At 48.9% G+C, this 17,464-nt stretch overlaps 1 protein-coding gene across 1 annotated transcript in view; it reads left to right on the plus strand.

Annotated features, from left to right (window-relative positions):
• The first annotated feature begins 17,090 nt into the window (after positions 1-17,090).
• LOC104153745 (guanine nucleotide exchange factor subunit RIC1) overlaps positions 17,091-17,464 on the plus strand; it is an 89,192-nt gene continuing 88,818 nt past the window's right edge. Inside the window, exon 1 of the mRNA XM_068925420.1 lies at positions 17,091-17,391. The gene's annotated coding sequence lies outside the window, so the exon portion shown is untranslated. The remainder of the gene's footprint in view (positions 17,392-17,464) is intronic.

Consider the following 17,464-nt stretch of genomic DNA (forward strand, 5'->3'; position numbering starts at 1 on the left):
TCATCCAGGTCATGGATGAATATATTGAACAAGACTGGACCCAGGACTGACCCCTGGGGGACACCGCTAGCTACAGGCCTCCAACGAGATGCTGCACCACTGACCACAACCCTCTGAGCTCTGCCATCCAGCCAGTTCTCAATCCACCTCACTGTCCACTCATCCAGCCTGCACTTCCTGAGCTTGCCTATGAGGATGTGATGGGAGACAGCATCAAAAGCCTTGCTGAAGTCCAGGGAGACAACATCCACTGCTCTGCCCTCATCCACCCAGCCAGTCATTCCATCCTGGAAGGCTATCAGGTTGGTCAAGCATGATTTCCCTTTGGTGAATCCATGCTGACTACTCCTGATCACCACCTTGTCCTCCACATGCTTAGTGAGGACCTCCAGGAGGAGCTGTTCCATCACCTTTCCAGGGATGGAGGTGAGGCTGACAGGCCTGTAGTTTCCTGGCTCCTCCTTCTTGCCCTTTTTGAAGACTGGGATGACACTGGCTTTCTTCCAGTCCTCAGGCACCTCTCCTGTTCTCCAGGACCTTTCAGAGATGATGGAGAGTGGCCTAGCAATGACATCTGCCACCAGCTCCCTCAGCACTCGTGGATGCATCCCATCAGGGCCCATGGATTTATGGATGTCAAGTTTGGACAAAAGATCTCTATCCTGATCCTCCTCGACCAAGGGAGAGTCTTCCTTTCTCCAGACTTCCTCTCTTGTCCCCAGGGTCTGGAATTCCCCAGGGCTGGCCTTAGCAGTGAAGACTGAAGCAAAGAAGGCATCCAACAACTCTGCCTTCTCTGTATCCTTTGTCACCAGGGCACCCACCCCATTCAGCAGCGGGCCCACATTTTCCCTAGTCTTCCTTTTGCTACTGATGTATTTGAAGAAGCCCTTCTTGTTGTCCTTGACATCCCTGGCCAGATTTAATTCCAAATGGGCCTTAGCCTTCCTCGTTGCTTCCTTGCATACTCTGACAACGTCCCTGTATTCCTCCCAAGTGGCCTGTCCCCTTTTCCACATTCTGTAGACTTCCTTCTTCTGTTGGAGTTTTGCCAGGAGTCCCTTGCTCATCCATGCAGGTCTGCTGCCCACTTTGCTGGACTTCTTACTCAGAGGGATGCACTGCTCTTGAGCCTGGAGGAAGTGATGCTTGAATATTAACCATCTTTCTTGGACCCCTCTTCCTTCTAGGGCCCTCCCCCATGAGATTCCTCCAAGCAGGTCCCTGAAGAGGCCAAAGTTAGCTCTCCTGAAGTCCAGGGTTGCAATCCTACTTATTGTCCTGCTTCCTCCTCGCAGGATCCTCAACTCCACCATCTCATGGTCACTGCAGCCAAGGCTGGCTGCCCCCTCCCACCTTCACATCTCCAACCAGACCTTCTTTGTTTGTTAGTACAAGGTCTAGCAGCACACCTCTCCTTGTTGGTGTCTCCACCACCTCTGTCAAAAAGTTATCCTCAATGCTCTGTAGGAACCTCTTTAACATGTCCTATGGATATGTTTCTCTATCGAGCTATATCATAAATCTTTTCCCAATGTGGGAAAGCCACACGGAAGTGCACAAGCACTCTAGGAGACTTTTGGAGCATGCCGAGGACAACTTCCCAATGCAGTTGTGGGATGTACCTACCAGGAGTGGTGTTCTTCTGGACCTACTGCTTACAAATAAAGACGACTTGTTTGGCGACATGACCGTTGACAACAGCCTGGGCTGCAGTGACCATAAGATCATAGAGTTTAAGCTCCTAAGAGGCATGAGGAAGACAAGTAGCAGAATAAAGACCTTGGACTTTCAGAAGAGCAGCTGTCTACTTGCTTAGGGAACTTGCTGACTTTATTTGCAAGGAAAAACTGTCAGATTCTGAGAATGTCCTGGGGGTATTTTTCCCCTCCTCTTCTTCCTCCTCTTTCCCTCTTCTTGCAAATAAAGACAGAAGAGAATGTTGAGACTGACCTACTCTATCCTGCCTTGAATTCTTTGTTATTGTCTTTCATTGGGGGGATACTCCTGGAAGGAGTGCCCAGTGTACCTCCATGCCAAAGGAGGTACACCTCTGAGGGGACTGCGGCCCATAGGTGACCCATGCTGGAACAGGGACACTAAGAAACAGAGCAGCAGAAAAAAAAATTGGCAAGAAGCAAAGAGCAGCAGAAAGAAACCAACATGCACATGACCTCCCCCAACCTCCTACGCCACCCATTGCCTCACCAGAGGAATTGGGAGGGACTGAGTGTAACCCAGGGGGAAAATAAACTTAAGTTGAGTCTGGGGAAGGAGGGGGGATGGTGTTTTTCTTAAATGTTTGTTTGATTGTTCTCGTTTTTCTCAATACCTGAATCAGTGATCAAAAGTTTGTGTTTATTGGCACTAAATTAATTAAGTAAAAATTCCCTGAATCGAGACTGTTTTGCCTGTGACAAGGTAATAGGCAAGCAAATATTTTTTCACGTGGTAGTTAACTTGACATTGAAAAGGATATCAGTGGATGTTAATTTTATACTTTGTCTCTCAACTTTCTTCCCCTCAGATATTTCATTGGCTTCCCCTTTCCTTCTTTCGCACTTCCTCACACGTTTTTGAGTACACACTTGCTAAGAAAAAATACATTTTCTGATTAGTGACTTACTGAATAATTTGTTAGGCTAATTCATATCACTTGAATTTATTTCCCCTTGTTTTCTCATTTCTGGCACTATTTTAAATTGCCAATGATGTTTAAATGAAACATGAAAAATAATGTAGACTTCATCTTAGCAGATAATAGCATTGGCCTTATACAGACTTTGTATTTGGATTTTTATAGGCAGGAAAAAGCAAATGGACACAATGTGGCACATGAATCTTGCTGTTAAGGTCACTGATCATGGAGCATTTGTGTATATTGTAAAATCACATGTAGTATTTACTGTGTTAAAAAAAAAAATTTGCTGTTGCTCCGCTGCTTGACTGTGGCAAACTAAAAATATACTTTGGTCAGTGTATAAAAAAAAATCCTGTGTACATTTTGTATTTACTTTTTCACAATTTTTCTTGAGAAGAGCATGTGCATGGGGGACAATAAGAAAAGGACCCTAAGGGATTAATGAAAAAGTCCCTGCAAACCAGAAGTCCCTGCAAATGGGCCAATGGGCCTGTGAATCATAAACTATATTTTTGAGGTAAGTTTCACACAGAGAGGACAGATGGGGGTGGGAGCTCCCTTTGGCCATGTTTGTGGGGGACTCTTACCTGTAAGACCATTATGGGGTGTAGGCTGGTGCTGTATGTGTTTTCTTATCCTTAGGTTGATGACTTTATAGAAAGTTTCAAAAAGCTCTGTCTGACTAACTGAGGAGGGAGTAGACGCACGGGGAGCATGCCATGATCTGTTTGCGTTTCTGTCCAAGCCTGCAGCAGCCAAAGAAAGGAGAACGAGCATGCAAAGGGCAGCATTGTTCAAGGAAAAAAAGGAAAAAGGCTGGAGGAGCCTGACTGCCAACCAGCTCCCCTCATACCATGTTAATAAAGTTTCTCTGTACTTGAGTTAAATTGATTGTCCAGGGTTTCATTTTGTACATGTGTGTAGTAGTAGTGGCGTGTCAGTAGCCATGCCTTTGCCACCACTTCTGTTGAAAGACGTTTACTATGCTGCTGGAGAGGTGGGAAGCTTTGGGAGTATAAAACCCCTTTTTGAAGCTGCTAAAAGGTGAATTGCCAATCTGAAAAGAAGCCAAATGGCAACCTGGCTTGGAAACCAGGACGCTTACAGCTTACACGAGGCAGCAAGAAAGTGCTTTAACAGAAACAAGGGGCTTATGGTGGAGGTGGCCGCACAATGGCAGGCAGACTTGGTGGCTATGCAACAGGTTTCCAACTCCCCCAAAACTGGCTTGGCTTTACTAATTAACGGCCTTGTTTGGGGCTTGGGGATTCCTGTTCTGACATACTTCCGGATAATCGTATTTTACAAAATGGTGGCACTTGTGATGGCAGCCTCCGTGCATGTAGTAGGCAGGGGCTTCCTCTTCTGACAAACATCATACAGTACATGAGCCCATATGAAGAATTTCCAGGAAGCGATTTCTCCCTTGAGTAGAATACTCCTTTGAAGAAAAGGAGATCTTGATTTCTTCGTTTTTCACAGACAGATATTGGCATTGTTTGTGCAATTACTTACAATTTCAGTCCAGAATTCTTTTTTCTAAAGGTCCTCATCCAAAGCCCTTTCAAGTAAAGAGAGATACTTCTGTTACTTGGGGGGGGGGGGGTGTGGATGAATCCCTTTCTCAGTATGAAGGTATAGCAATTTTTCATTCTTCATCTGTACTGCCTTATGTCATAGGCAAAAATAGTCATAATCTAATCAGCATATTGGAAAATGGCAATAAAGCCACATAATCAAGAGAGATCCTGCGCATTTTTGCTCTGAAAGGTGAGAGTATAAATACATCCTCATTACTCATATATGTTTAAAGAACAATTTCAGTGGTAGTGCCTCCAAAATAAGAGCTGTTCTTATGGCAGTATCTCACAAGTCTGTAGCCAATATAACTGACAAAGAGCATTCCTCATAAGGACTATTTTTAATCATGTGATTTCTTTTTTAGTTTAATGCTAATGTATTGCTGTACAGTGACAGTAGTGATGCAAGATTCATTGCTAATAATCGCTCACTGAAATGTTTTATTTAGCTTTATCATTCAATAACTGTGACGCACCAAATACCTCAGTTAAGAAAATTTAAAAACCAACAAGTGAAAAAATTACATCTCTTCTGTTACTAGTTTAATGTAGATATTCTAATGAAATTAAGTAATTCACAGCATCATAGACTAATGTAGCCCATTGCTTTCTTCAAACGCCTTTTTTTTTTAATGGTTTTGTTTTCATACTCCATGTTGGGCTGAGCCACATATACAACCCACCCACCCCCCCCAATGGTGGTCTGGCTAACTCAGGAAAACATTTGCGCTCTTTGGAGTGACTCGGAGACAAACATTTACACAACCAGTTGATTTGCTCAACTGATATTATATCCAGTTGATCCACTCAGCTGATATAGTCGTTTATCCAAAGTAAAGGCCACGCTCTGGTCCCCTTTGTGTTGAGATAGTCAGCTTTCCGTGCAACAGCTGTGGTCAGTCAAGCCCTGCATTCTTCCCTGAGCTTCATGAACACATTGCCCTTGCCTAGCTCCCCAGAGCCGTCTTCCGTTGTAGGGGTTCATTGATCAGTCACAAGACCCCAGGTAAGAGATTAATAAATCTGACTGCTATTTCGTTCCAAGTTATAATCAGCTTGCTTACTTTTTTTTTTTAATTGATGCAATACATCCCATGAAAAGCTTAGAGGACTTTTAAAATTGAGACAAGTGTCACCAAACATAAAATAATATAGAAATTTTGACTGATAAATTGACTAGTCACTTGGTCTTGCTTCCAAATTTACTCTCAGGTCCCTGGAAAATGTACAGAGAACTAACAATGGGCAAGGTGCCTGGTCTCCTTTTGTTATCAGAACGTGTAAGCAAAGGATGAATGAGGCCCAGACGCTGTCCCACTGAAATCTGTCATTTTTCTCCCCTCTGTTTACTTCTGAATGCTGCAGGGAGGGGGAGAGGAGTCACATGCTGTCTTGGCCTAGTGAGCTGACATCACTTGAATAATTAGACTGATTTTGGAGGTCCACAGTTGCTATGTAGTTGTTAGGGATGTAAATTTTGTTAGATAAAGCACAATGAGGCAGGTGTTATGAAAAAAGCGCGTAATTGGTAGAAGTAACAGAACTAAACTTATACAAGAATATTTGACCAGCAACTCGCTACACCAATTGATCAGCGTGGTTCACCAGCCAGTAAAGACCAAACAATCAAGAAGATGCTCTCTACCTCATAAAACTCATCCACCTCAGCCCAAAGCGGGGAGGGGGGGGGAGGGGGGGTGGCACGACGCTATCTTTGGGGATGCCTGACCTCGGAGGACCTCCTGGGACCAAGGTTGCAGGGCCGAACTACCACATTTAACGCCCTACTCCTCCCAACCTCCAACAACCACCTCTCTTGTCAGCAAGGAAAGGGGAAGCAGCCATAACCACTTTTCTGTAACTTTGTAGTGTTCTACGCATTAATAATCACTCTTTCACAGAGGCAATAAATAGCCAAACTCCTTCACATGGAGCCAATTATTGTACAGCAATTAATGTGTGTATTTAGTCTGTCCTGACCTAAACCACGACATTAATAAATTGATGTCAGAAGTGGGATCCAAAGGAGGTTTTGGACTGGTAAAGGAGGATTGTACAGCTGTAGGGCCATCCACTGAATTTCTGCAAGGCCAGGCCCACCTATAGTTGCCAAGTTAGTTCACCCAGGTGTAATCTTGTGGAGCCAGGGGGTGGGCACTCAGGGGTGGGGTGGGGGCGCTGGTGGGAAGTGCACGTGGTACTCCTACTGAAGATAGTGTGTTAATAGTGTAGATAGATAGAACACTAACTTCTTGAAACATGTTCAAGCATAATACAGTAACAAATGAGATGCAAGTCTTTTACCTTCCCTGGTATATTTTCTGTAATCACCCAACAGCTCCCAGCATATAGTCCAGTGAATCCTCCCTATGCGGTCTAGGACATCCTTGGTATAAGACCGTGCTGCTTGGGGTGGGCAGGGAGCTGAGAGATTGTGTGCTCCTTGAGGAGCAGTGGGAAGAAACAGGAATCAAGGTTGTGTGGCTGTGCTCTGAGCAGCATATTTAACTCTTCCTCTCCTGGCATCCACATGAAGAGGTTGTTTCTTGCAGCAGTTTCTCCCACCTGGGAGAGGGGCTGAGAATAGTCACGCAAAACACTAGTGCTATAAGAAACTGAAACCATGCGACCCTAAACAGTACTGAATTGTGAAACCTAAAGACTGATTTTAAACAAGAAGAGGAAAGCCTACTAACCTAGCTATTACGATGCTGGGATGCAGAGATCAGTGGCTTAAAGCTAGATAACCAGGAATCATGTTGGCTGGGGGTCTCTGTTAAATGATGGAACCATGGATAGTGTTGGCCACCTGGAGACATGAACTCAAGCAGCAATGAAGGCCACTATCAGGGCCCTGGAGTGCACTAATAGGCCATAATGGCCCTGACCAGCTTCACCTGGGGCCTCAACCCGCACCCTCTGCCCATGGGCCAAGGAGCGCATTTAAGCGCAGGCCTGGCCCTACACTCCCTGTCCAAGCTAGGTCATAGTTATAACTGTCTGCAGTGCTCGCATAGCCATGCTTGTGCCTGGTTATGAACATCGTTGAGCCTGACCCCTGGACTGACTTCCTGGTGTGACCTCGGACCTGCCTTGGCACTATGTCCCTGTCTGGCAATCAGTGGACTATGTCTGACCCTGGTTACCCTCACTGGCCCTGATCCTGACTCAATTTCCCAGCTTGACCGCAGATCTGCCTTGTCACCATGGACTTGCCTGAGGAGCTAGACTCTTGGTTGAACCTGGCTACCATCTCTAGGGCTGTCCTGCTTGCCTTGCTTGGGTACTGTAGGACTGGGCCCTGCTGGAGAGGCCTCTGCCCTGCTGGCCTTGTTACCATGCTGGTCTCCCAGTTCCTCACCCTTTAGGGAGCAGCTAACCCTCACTGCTCCCTAACAGACATCTGCTAAGCCACAACAGGCTGATGAAGGCCTCATACCATCAGCCCTGCTAGCAGAAGAGTCCTCCTATTCCCCTCTCCTAGAAGAACTGGCTCTGGTAAACCTCCAATAGGGAGGCTCTACCCCCCCAACCAGGTAAGGGGAGAGGGATGATGAAGAGCTTAAAGACGATAACTGGATTTACTGGACTGCGTTGGGTCCTGTGGCCTGATATGTATCAACCCACAGAACATCAAGCCTTGGTGGGCACAGGAGCTTAATGCATCCCTATTCCCTTCCACCCTGAGTGGCAAGACACCAGTCATCATCAAAGGAGTCACCAGAGGCCAGCAGGAGTTGTATGTAGTAGAAGCTGAACTCAGTCTTACTAAAAGAAACTGGAAACATCACCAAGTGGTAACGGGACCTGGCACCCCTTGCAACTTGGGCATTGACTTTTTAAGGAATGGACATTTTAAGGACCCACAAGGACATTAAGGGCATCACTGCTGTGGAGATGAGTAAGGACACCCCTTTCCTGCCCCAACTGCCTGGCCTCTCAGGACAGTCAGTAGTAGGCCTGCTACAGCCATCACCTGAATTGGTGCTGATTGCGACTCGAATGGTACACCAAGGACAATATCGGACCAACAGAGACTTGCTCAGTCCCATACACAGTCTTATCAAAGAGCTGGAAAGTCAAGGGGTGGTTACTTGAACCCATTCACCCTTCAACAGCCCATCTGGTTGTTGTGAAAAACCCGATGGGGATTGGAGATTAACCACAGACTATTGAGATCTGAATGAGGCAACACCACTTCTGAGCACAGCAGTACCAGATATGCTAGAACCACAGTATGAACTCGAAGCAAGGAATGCTGCCTGGTATGTGACCATCAACACAGCTAATGCATTTTTTTCTCTATTCCCTTGACCCCTGAGCATAAACTGCAGTTTGCCTTTACCTGGAGAAGAGTACAATACACCTGGAACCGTCTGCCACAAGGATGGAAGCATAGCCCCACGATCTGTCGTGGACTTTTAGAAAAGGTTTTGGAGGTGAGCAATGCCTCAGATCACTTACAGTACATCAATGACATCAGAGGGTGGGGAAATGCCATCCAAGAGGTGTATAACAAAGGCAAAGAAACGACTGTAAATCTTGCGTTTAGAAAAAAAACTCCAATTAAGAGGAATAAGGGAAAGGGACCTGTGCAAGAAATAGTTTCTGGGTGTCACATGGCAAGATGGGAGCCATCACATTCCTACCGACATGATTGACGAGATTGTGGCAATAGTGCCACTGACCAAAGAAAAAGAAACACAAGTTTTTCTTGGAATGGTGGGAATTTGGTGAATGCACATCCCTGCATACAGTCAGCTCGTGAGCCCGTTGTACCAAGTCACCAGGAGGAAGAACGCATTTGAGCGGGGACTCAAACAACAAGCCTCTGAGCAGGTAAAACAAGACGTAGCACATGCGATTGCCCTGGGCCCTGTCAGAACAGGTCCAAGTGCCTGAAACATACTATATCTATCAGCAGGGGACTGGTCAATCCAATGGCGTTCATGACACAAGCACCAGGAGAGACCAGAGGAAGACCCCTTGGATTCTGGAGCCAAGGATCTGAGGCAAACTATATCCTGACAGAAAAAGAAATATTAGCTCCCTACGAGGGAATCCAGGCAGCATTTGAAGTCATGGGGAATGGAATAGCAACATCTGCTAGCCCCCTGGCTGCTGATACTTCACTGGATGCTAAAAGGAGAAATGTACTCGACTCATCATGTGGCAAGTGCTACCTGGAGTAGCCAGCCCTGATTACCCAGTGGGCTCAGATGGGGGAAACAGGGACATCTGGGCCTTGTAGAAGAGCTGATGGAATGCGCGCCCCCCCCCTCCCCCCCAAAAAAAATATCATGATTTTTGGGCCCTTGTCTGAGGCATTGCCATGTGCTCAAGAAGCCTCAGAATATGACAAACTAGCTGAGGACGTGCAACAACATGTCCTGTTCACTGATAGTTCTTGGCAAATTATTGGCACTCGGAGAAGATGGAAAACTGCTGTTTGGAATCCTGTCCAACAGGTGTTAAAAACCAGCTGTCAGGCTCAGGGAATTCTAAATTTCCCAGTTGACTCTGTCCCTTTTACTCGTTGAGTTGCAGAAGCACCCTCTAGACTCCTCAGCCCATTATCACCTTGTTACATCCTTTAGGGTGTTTTTCCCTCCTGAGGTTTTGCAACTCTCTGTGCATATGGTACTTTGTCACATTTCAGTTATCAGGTGTGTAAGGGTAAGGCGGGCGGGGGGGGGGGGGGCACTGCCTGGACTCCCGACAGGGACAGGGACAGATACACAAGCACAAGGCACACTAGGGGCGATACTGAGTGTTTATTACCTCTGCATCTGAGCGGGGGTTCCACAGCGATTTCCCAATCGAGGCAATAATGGAGCGGGAGAGTCCCTGGCACCGCTGAGCATCGGTCCATGGCGAGGAATGCCGAGGGGAAGGGGGCACCATGTGAGGTTTTTAATGGACTGCACACATGCGCAGTAAGCATATTGAGCTCATTGCTATCTCAATTCAAAGCCCAGGTGTAGCGCCACACTGGCATGGGCTCAGCCGCGTGACTATGGGTCAGCATGCCCCGTAGATGCTCCTTTTCCCACGGAACAGTCTGGCTAGCTTCCATTGCCTGTCTCCACAAGAGTCTTCCGCATTTTCCCATACACTCCACCCCTGCGATGGAAAGCTAGTTACAGGCCGTCCCAATCTTCAGAAGGGCACGGGGTATGAAGGCAAGGGAGTTTACAAAGCAATGAAATCAAAACATAACATAATACAAAGCAAAAGATAAACAAGAGTCCTCCTTGTATGAGGCGGCCCAGCCATCCCATTAGGGAGCCAAACCAATTAGCCAGCCAGGCATCTCCGTCGTGCTGCCGGATATGTTGGATAATATCTTGTAAGTGGCTGATAGCATTCTCAATAGACGCTGATTCATCAGTGATGTTAAAACAGCACATCCCGGTGAAGTCATGACATCCATGGTTGTGTCGCAGTAGGAGATAGTCGCTCACTAGCTGGCTTTGCAGTGTTCCCTTGCCATACTGCTCCCAACTTTTATTTAAAGAGGCAATAGCTCTAAATGTCCAATTTAAGCCTTGCGCACAGGCAACACACTCTAACTGTTTATAATTGTTTGCCACTGCCCCCGGGATCCCAACCAGGCTTAACAACAGGCCTAAGGCTTCTGCATGAGAAAATAACTTTATATGGGGGGTGGGGGGGGTGGTTACAAGTGGCAGCCAGGATATGCCATGGGGTCCTTCGCCGCTCTGGCATAAAGGGAAGGATGCTTAAAGTAACACGACCTGCAGTGCGTGGGCCACCTCTGGCGTTGGCCAGCACATAGGTATATGCTGTAGTGCCCCACAGAAGGAACCCTCCTAGTGGTAGTATCAGGTGAGCAGATGCATAGGTAATAGTCATAGTGTCATTACAAATTAAACTGTGTATTGGTTACATTCTGCAGAACAGAGGTAGCATTTACAAAGCGAAAGCAAATATCTGCTTTAGCAGATAGGAGACTTTAGAGTAAGTCCAAGGTGTCAGCTTTTGGGAAACGATACCCAAATCGTATAGATTCATGGGAGTTACAGACATAGCAAAAATTTTCAGAAAAGCATAACTCTGCAATACCACGAGTGGAGCTGGTACACCTATGTAACACATAGTTAAGCCACCATCCGCTGATCCTCGTCCTGCAATGCAGAAAGCAGAGAGGTTAGCTGATCTTTGTGCAAGCCAGATCCATGTATTTACATGGGAGGCTAGATGGTCTTGTGGATCAATGGCATCTGCCGTGGTCAGCAAGAGGCAACAGTCCAACAGCAACTTACAGATGCCGGCGTGACAGCCTGTTGATGGGAAGAGAGAAAGGCATGGTCTCGCCATCAGGAAGAACTAGAGCAGTGGCTCCTGGACCATCTGCTGAAACAGTGCCAGGCCGTTTTTCCTTCTGAGGAGTTAGTATCCCCACACTGGCTAAAGAGTGCATTGAGGATGTTTGCTGAACTTGAGGCACTCCGGCACTGCGGATCAGCATTCCTCGCAGCATTGGTGCTCCCTGCGAGACGTTCCCTGGCGTGGATACGGATACCTGGAAAGAGAAATCTTGAGGCGAGGTCAACAAGAGTGGGGCTATTTGAACAGGTATTAAAGGTGTAAACAGCCATACACACTGCGAAGGGCAGTCAAGTCTTAAATGTAAGCTTGCAACTCTTTGCTCAGTAATCATCAGTTGCTCAGGTGTATAGAATTCTACCTCCCTGGAGGTGAGCATGTGGGGGGGGAGGGCAATCCCCCCTTCCATTACAGATATCCGAGCAGGGATTGCTAGGGTTGGTTTGGCTTGTACTCGCTCATAGGGAGTAAACATTCCCACACGCCCGTTGTTAAGCATAAACAGCGCTTGTGGGAGCATGCTCGCCCACCCCCCCCCCCGCCCTCCTTAATGTCTGCGTGGTGGTAAGTTTTCAAATTTGTTCTTTTAGCAGGCCATTCATTCTCTCTATTAAAGCACTAACTTGAGGGTGGTAGGGTATATGCAAGACCCAGGTGATCCCCAAGTCCTTTGCCCATTCTTGTACTACATGGCCTGCAGAGTGGGTGCCTTGGTCACTCTGTAGTTCTTTTGGTATACCATAAGTATACATGAGCTGCTCTAAGCCCCGTACAGTGGAGGATTGATTCGCATGGGAGGTCTGCCGCGTTATTTCCACACCAGCTGGTCCTTCTCCATCTGCTGCCGCAGTGTGTTGATCCCTTCCTCAGAAGTATGCCACTCCCCCACTGTAGCAGCTAATTCACCTGTGGACGGGTAAGCACCCACCACAGCAGTGCCTAACCATTGATATAATGTTGGAGCTTCAATAACATTTCCTGCCCCATCCCGCGCAGAAGTTAATTGGGTAAGATAATACTGTACTTGAGCATCAGTTGCTAAGGGGCTCATTAAATTCAGCTCACATAGAATCACAGAATGGCCAAGGTTGGAAGGGACCTCTGGAGATCATCTAGTCCAACCCCCTGCTGCTCAAGCAGGGTCCTCTAGGGCACATTGCCGAGGCTCGCGTCCAGGCAGGTTTTTGAATATCTCCAGAGAAGGAGACTCCACAACCTCTCTGGGCAACCTGTTCCAGGGCTCAGTCACCCTCACAGGAAAGAAGTTTTTCCTCATGCTCAGATGGAACTTCCCGTGTTTTAGTTTGTGCCCGTTGCCTCTTGTCCTGTCGCTGGGCACCACGGAGAAGAGTCTGGCCTCATCCTCTCGACACCCTCCCTTCAGATACTTGTACACATTGATGAGATCACCTCTCAGTCTTCTCTTGGATAAACAGGCCCAGCTCTCTCAGCCTTTCTTCATAGGAGAGATGCTCCAGTCCCCTCATCATCTTTGGGGCCCTCCGCTGGACTCTCTCCAGTAGTGCCATGTCTCTCTTGTACTGGGGAGCCCAGCACTGGACACAGGACTCCAGGTGAGGCCTCCCCAGGGCTGAGTAGAGGGGCAGGATCACCTCCCTCGACCTGCTGGCAACACTCTGCCTAATGCAGCCCCAGGATACCCTTGGCCTTCTTGGCCACAAGGGCACATTGCTGCCTCATGCTTAACTTGTTGTCCACCAGGACCCCCAGGCCCTTCTCTGCAGAGCTGCTTTCCAGCAGGTCAGACCCCAGCCTGTACTGGTGCCTGGGGTCATTCCTCCCTAGGTGCAGGACCCTTCACTTGCCTTTGTTGAAGTTCATGAGGTTCCTCTCTTGCCCATCTCTCCAGGCTGTCCAGGTCCCTCTGAATGGCAGCACAGTCTTCTGGTGTGTCAGCCACTCCTCCCAGTTTAGTATCATCAGCAAACTTGCTGAGAGTGCACTCTGTCCCTTCATCCAGGTCATCGATGAATACATTGAACAAGACTGGACCCAGGACTGACCCCTGGGGGACACCGCTAGCTACAGGCCTCCAACGAGACGCTGCACCACTGACTGCAACCCTCTGAGCTCTGCCATCCAGCCAGTTCTCAATCCACCTCACTGTCCACTCATCCAACCCACACTTCCTGAGCTTGCCTACGAGGATGCGATGGGAGACAGTGTCAAAAGCCTTGCTGAAGTCCAGGGAGACAACATCCACTGCTCTGCCCTCATCCACCCAGCCAGTCATTCCGTCATAGAAGGCTATCAGGTTGGTCAAGCATGATTTCCCTTTGGTGAATCCAGGCTGACTACTCCTGATCACCTTCTTGTCCTCCATGTGCTTAGTGAGGACCTCCAGGATGAGCTGTTCCATCACCTTTCCAGGGATGGAGGTGAGGCTGACAGGCCTGTAGTTCCCTGGCTCCTCCTCCTTGCCCTTTTTGAAGACTGGAGTGACACTGGCTTTCTTCCAGTCCTCAGGCACCTCTCCTGTTCTCCAGGACCTTTCAGAGATGATGGAGAGTGGCCTAGCAATAACATCCGCCAGCTCCCTCAGCACTCGTGGGTGCATCCCATCGGGGTCCGTGGATTTACGGATGTCAAGTTTGGACAAATGATTTCTAACCCGATCCTCCTCGACCAAGGGAGAGTCTTCCTTTCTCCAGACTTCCTCTCTTGTCCCCAGGGTCTGGAATTCCCCAGGGCTGGCCTTAGCAGTGAAGACTGAAGCAAAGAAGGCATTCAGCAACTCTGCCTTCTCTGCATCCTTCGTCACCAGGGCACCCACCCCATTCATCAGTGGGCCCACATTTTCCCTAGTCTTCCTTTTGCTGTTGATGTATTTGAAGAAGCCCTTCTTGTTGTCCCTGACATCCCTTGCCAGATTTAATTCCAAATGGGCCTTGGCCTTCCTCGTTGCCTCCCTGCACACTCTGACAACGTCCCTATATTCCTCCCAAGTGGCCTGTCCCCCTTTCCACATTCTGTAGACTTCCTCCTTCTGTTTGAGTTTTGCCAGGAGTTCCTTGCTCATCCATGCAGGTCTCCTGCCCACTTTGCTGGATTTCTTACTCAGAGGGATGCACTGCTCTTGAGCTTGGAGGAAGTGATGCTTGAATATTAACCAGCTCTCCTGGATCCCTCTTCCTTCTAGGGCCCTACCCCATGAGATTCCCCTAAGTAGGACCCTGAAGAGGCCAAAGTCTGCTCTCCTGAAGTCGAGGGTTGCGATCCTACTTATTGTCCTGCTTCCTCCTCGCAGGATCCTCAACTCCACCATCTCATGGTCACTGCAGCCAAGGCTGCCCCCCCACCAACCTTCACATCTCCAACCAGACCTTCTTTGTTTGTTAGTACAAGGTCTAGCAGCACACCTCTCCTTGTTGGCGTCTCCACCACCTCTGTCAAAAAGTTATCCTCAATGCTCTGCAGGAACCTCCTGGACTGTTTGTGCCTAGCTGTGCTCTCTTCCCAGCAGATGTCAGGGTGGTTGAAGTCTCCCATGAGAACCAGGGCCTGTGATTGTGAGGCTACTTCCAGCTGTCTGTAGAAGGCCTCATCTACTTCCTCTTCCTGATCAGGTGGCCTGTAGTAAACCCCCACCACCGTGTCACCCATGTTAGCCTGCCCTTTAATCCTTACCCAACTCCACCACCTCGCCTTCCTGGCCTGTCTTTCCTAAAAAGCACATAGCCATCCATGACAGCAGTCCAGTCATGCGAGCTATCCCACCATGTCTCTGTGACTGCAATGAGATCATGGCCCTGCGACCGCACACAGATCTCTAATTCTTCCTGCTTATTCCCCATGCTGCGTGCATTGGTGTACAGGCATTTCAGAGAGCCAATCGAGCATGCAGACTTCTCAGGAGAGGTGCAAGAGGATCCTCCATAGCCACGTCCCATGCTGTCTCCCCTGGCTGCATGCACCTGCTGGAGGCATCCTGACTTGAATGGTGTTATACTGACTACCCTGTCTCTATAACGCTCCCCCTCCTCCATCTTTCCTAGTTTAAAGCCCTCCTTACCAGGCTGGCCAGCCTGTTGACAAAGACACGCCTGCCCCGCTTGGTGAGGTGGAGCCCATCTCTCCCCATCAGCTGTCGGTCTTCGACCAGGGTCCCATGGTCATAGAAAACAAAACCCTGTTGTCAACTCCAGCGGCACAGCCAGTTGTTAACTTGGAAAATCCGTCTGCTCCTCCTCCCATCCTTCCCCCTCGCAGGCAGGATTGAGGAGAAAATGACCTGGGCTCCCAGACCCTTGTGATTCACACAGAATCACAGAATGGCTGACTGTCAGCCCAGGCCTCACGGAGAGGCCCTAGGCACTCCCTGCAGCCTGACACCTGTAGAGCTGCATCTGATGTCTGGGAGTCTGTCTGGGTTGAAGCTTCAGACACAGGTGATGCAGCAACTCCAACAGCCACTGGGGAATGCGCTCTGCAGCGTGTCATGACCATACCCGAGGAAGCACACACTACTACGAGAAATGAAGGTGCCTTCTGGCACCCTACTGTGTGAACTGCCACGCAAACTGCTGCGTCTGTTCGCTGCCTCTGTTCGCTGCGCTCTTAAGAGAGTAAGCGAGCCGGCGCCTGCATCCCATGCCCTCACTAACCAGGCTAACAAAGACTCCCCGGGCTGCTGCTGGAAAGTAGTTAAAAACTCACGCAATTCCTTCAGGGTATACGTCCTAGAGTGCTCCACTGTATTCCCATCTACTTGCCTCTCCCCCTTCAATTGCACAAGAGGTGGGTCCTGGGGAGTAGCCAGTCCTCCTTCTAATCCAAATTCAACCTCCGAGTCAGATGAAGTGCTCCAAATACTACCATGCCACTCCTTGGGGTCCCAGGAGGGTCTAGTTATTATTGCGCTCACCTGGGCAACTGTAGCTGGGGCTTTACCATAGCGTGCATGGTGTTTGTTAGCCACTCGTAAAGCTAATCACTCTACCCTATGGGTTAATTCCTGAGTCTTTTCAGTTTGGGTCATAATCAACTCCTGTGCTACCGCCTTCGCGTCACGCAACTCCCCATTCTCCTTCTCCAGATCTTTTACTCGTTGCTGCAAAGATGATACCTCATTATCTAAGACTCGAATGCCCATCAACAGTGCCCACCCTAATCGTCTGGCTAGCTTCTGAGCCACTTCTGAAGTGGCGCGTGTCATGGAGAGGTTTGGTTTAGGGGAGAAGTTAAGAAAATGGGTTTTTACTGAACAATGGGTAGAAGGTGCCAATCACCCTGTCCTTTGTTGTAACCCCGGTTAGCCTGCAGAAATCCCCCACTGCCACAATCTAAGATCATTAGTGGAGGGCTAACACGTAACCTAGCAGCCCGTAACGGTCAGTCAAGCAGAATATTCCAGAAGGAAGGCGAGTCTACACGGCCCACATTAAAATCAGGGATTGAAACCGGACCACTAAGAGCGGGGGTCTAGACAAATTTAACCAATCGCTTGCCTGCGGTCCCGAAGTGGGACAGGGATAAAAGGGGCACACGCGAGCCCAGCAGGGGCTTTTGTGGCGGCGGCGGAGAGAAGAAGAGAGCTGAGTTCACTGAAGAAGTGGCGGCAGTGAAGAAGAAGAAGCCGCTGAGAGCTGAAATCACTGAAGCGGTGGGGAAGAAGACGCCTCGGCGGCCTTTTCCGAGACTCCGAGACGCCAGGCAGCCTTTTCCAAGGCTCCCTCCCTGCCACCGAGGGAAGCTCTCCGCCCCGGAAGGCTGCGGGCAGCCAGCACTGCCGTGCCCCCGATCTGGGATGCTGGGTCAGGCAGCTAGGGATCCCCCACCGCTACTAACACCGGCGGACACGTGAGTACTCGCCTCCTCCCCACTCCGGGGAGCGGTAACCGAAGCGGCACACCGGCTCGACTGTGGCCTGCTT

Source organism: Struthio camelus, chromosome W (assembly GCF_040807025.1).
Source record: "Struthio camelus isolate bStrCam1 chromosome W, bStrCam1.hap1, whole genome shotgun sequence".
Lineage (NCBI taxonomy): Eukaryota > Metazoa > Chordata > Aves > Struthioniformes > Struthionidae > Struthio > Struthio camelus.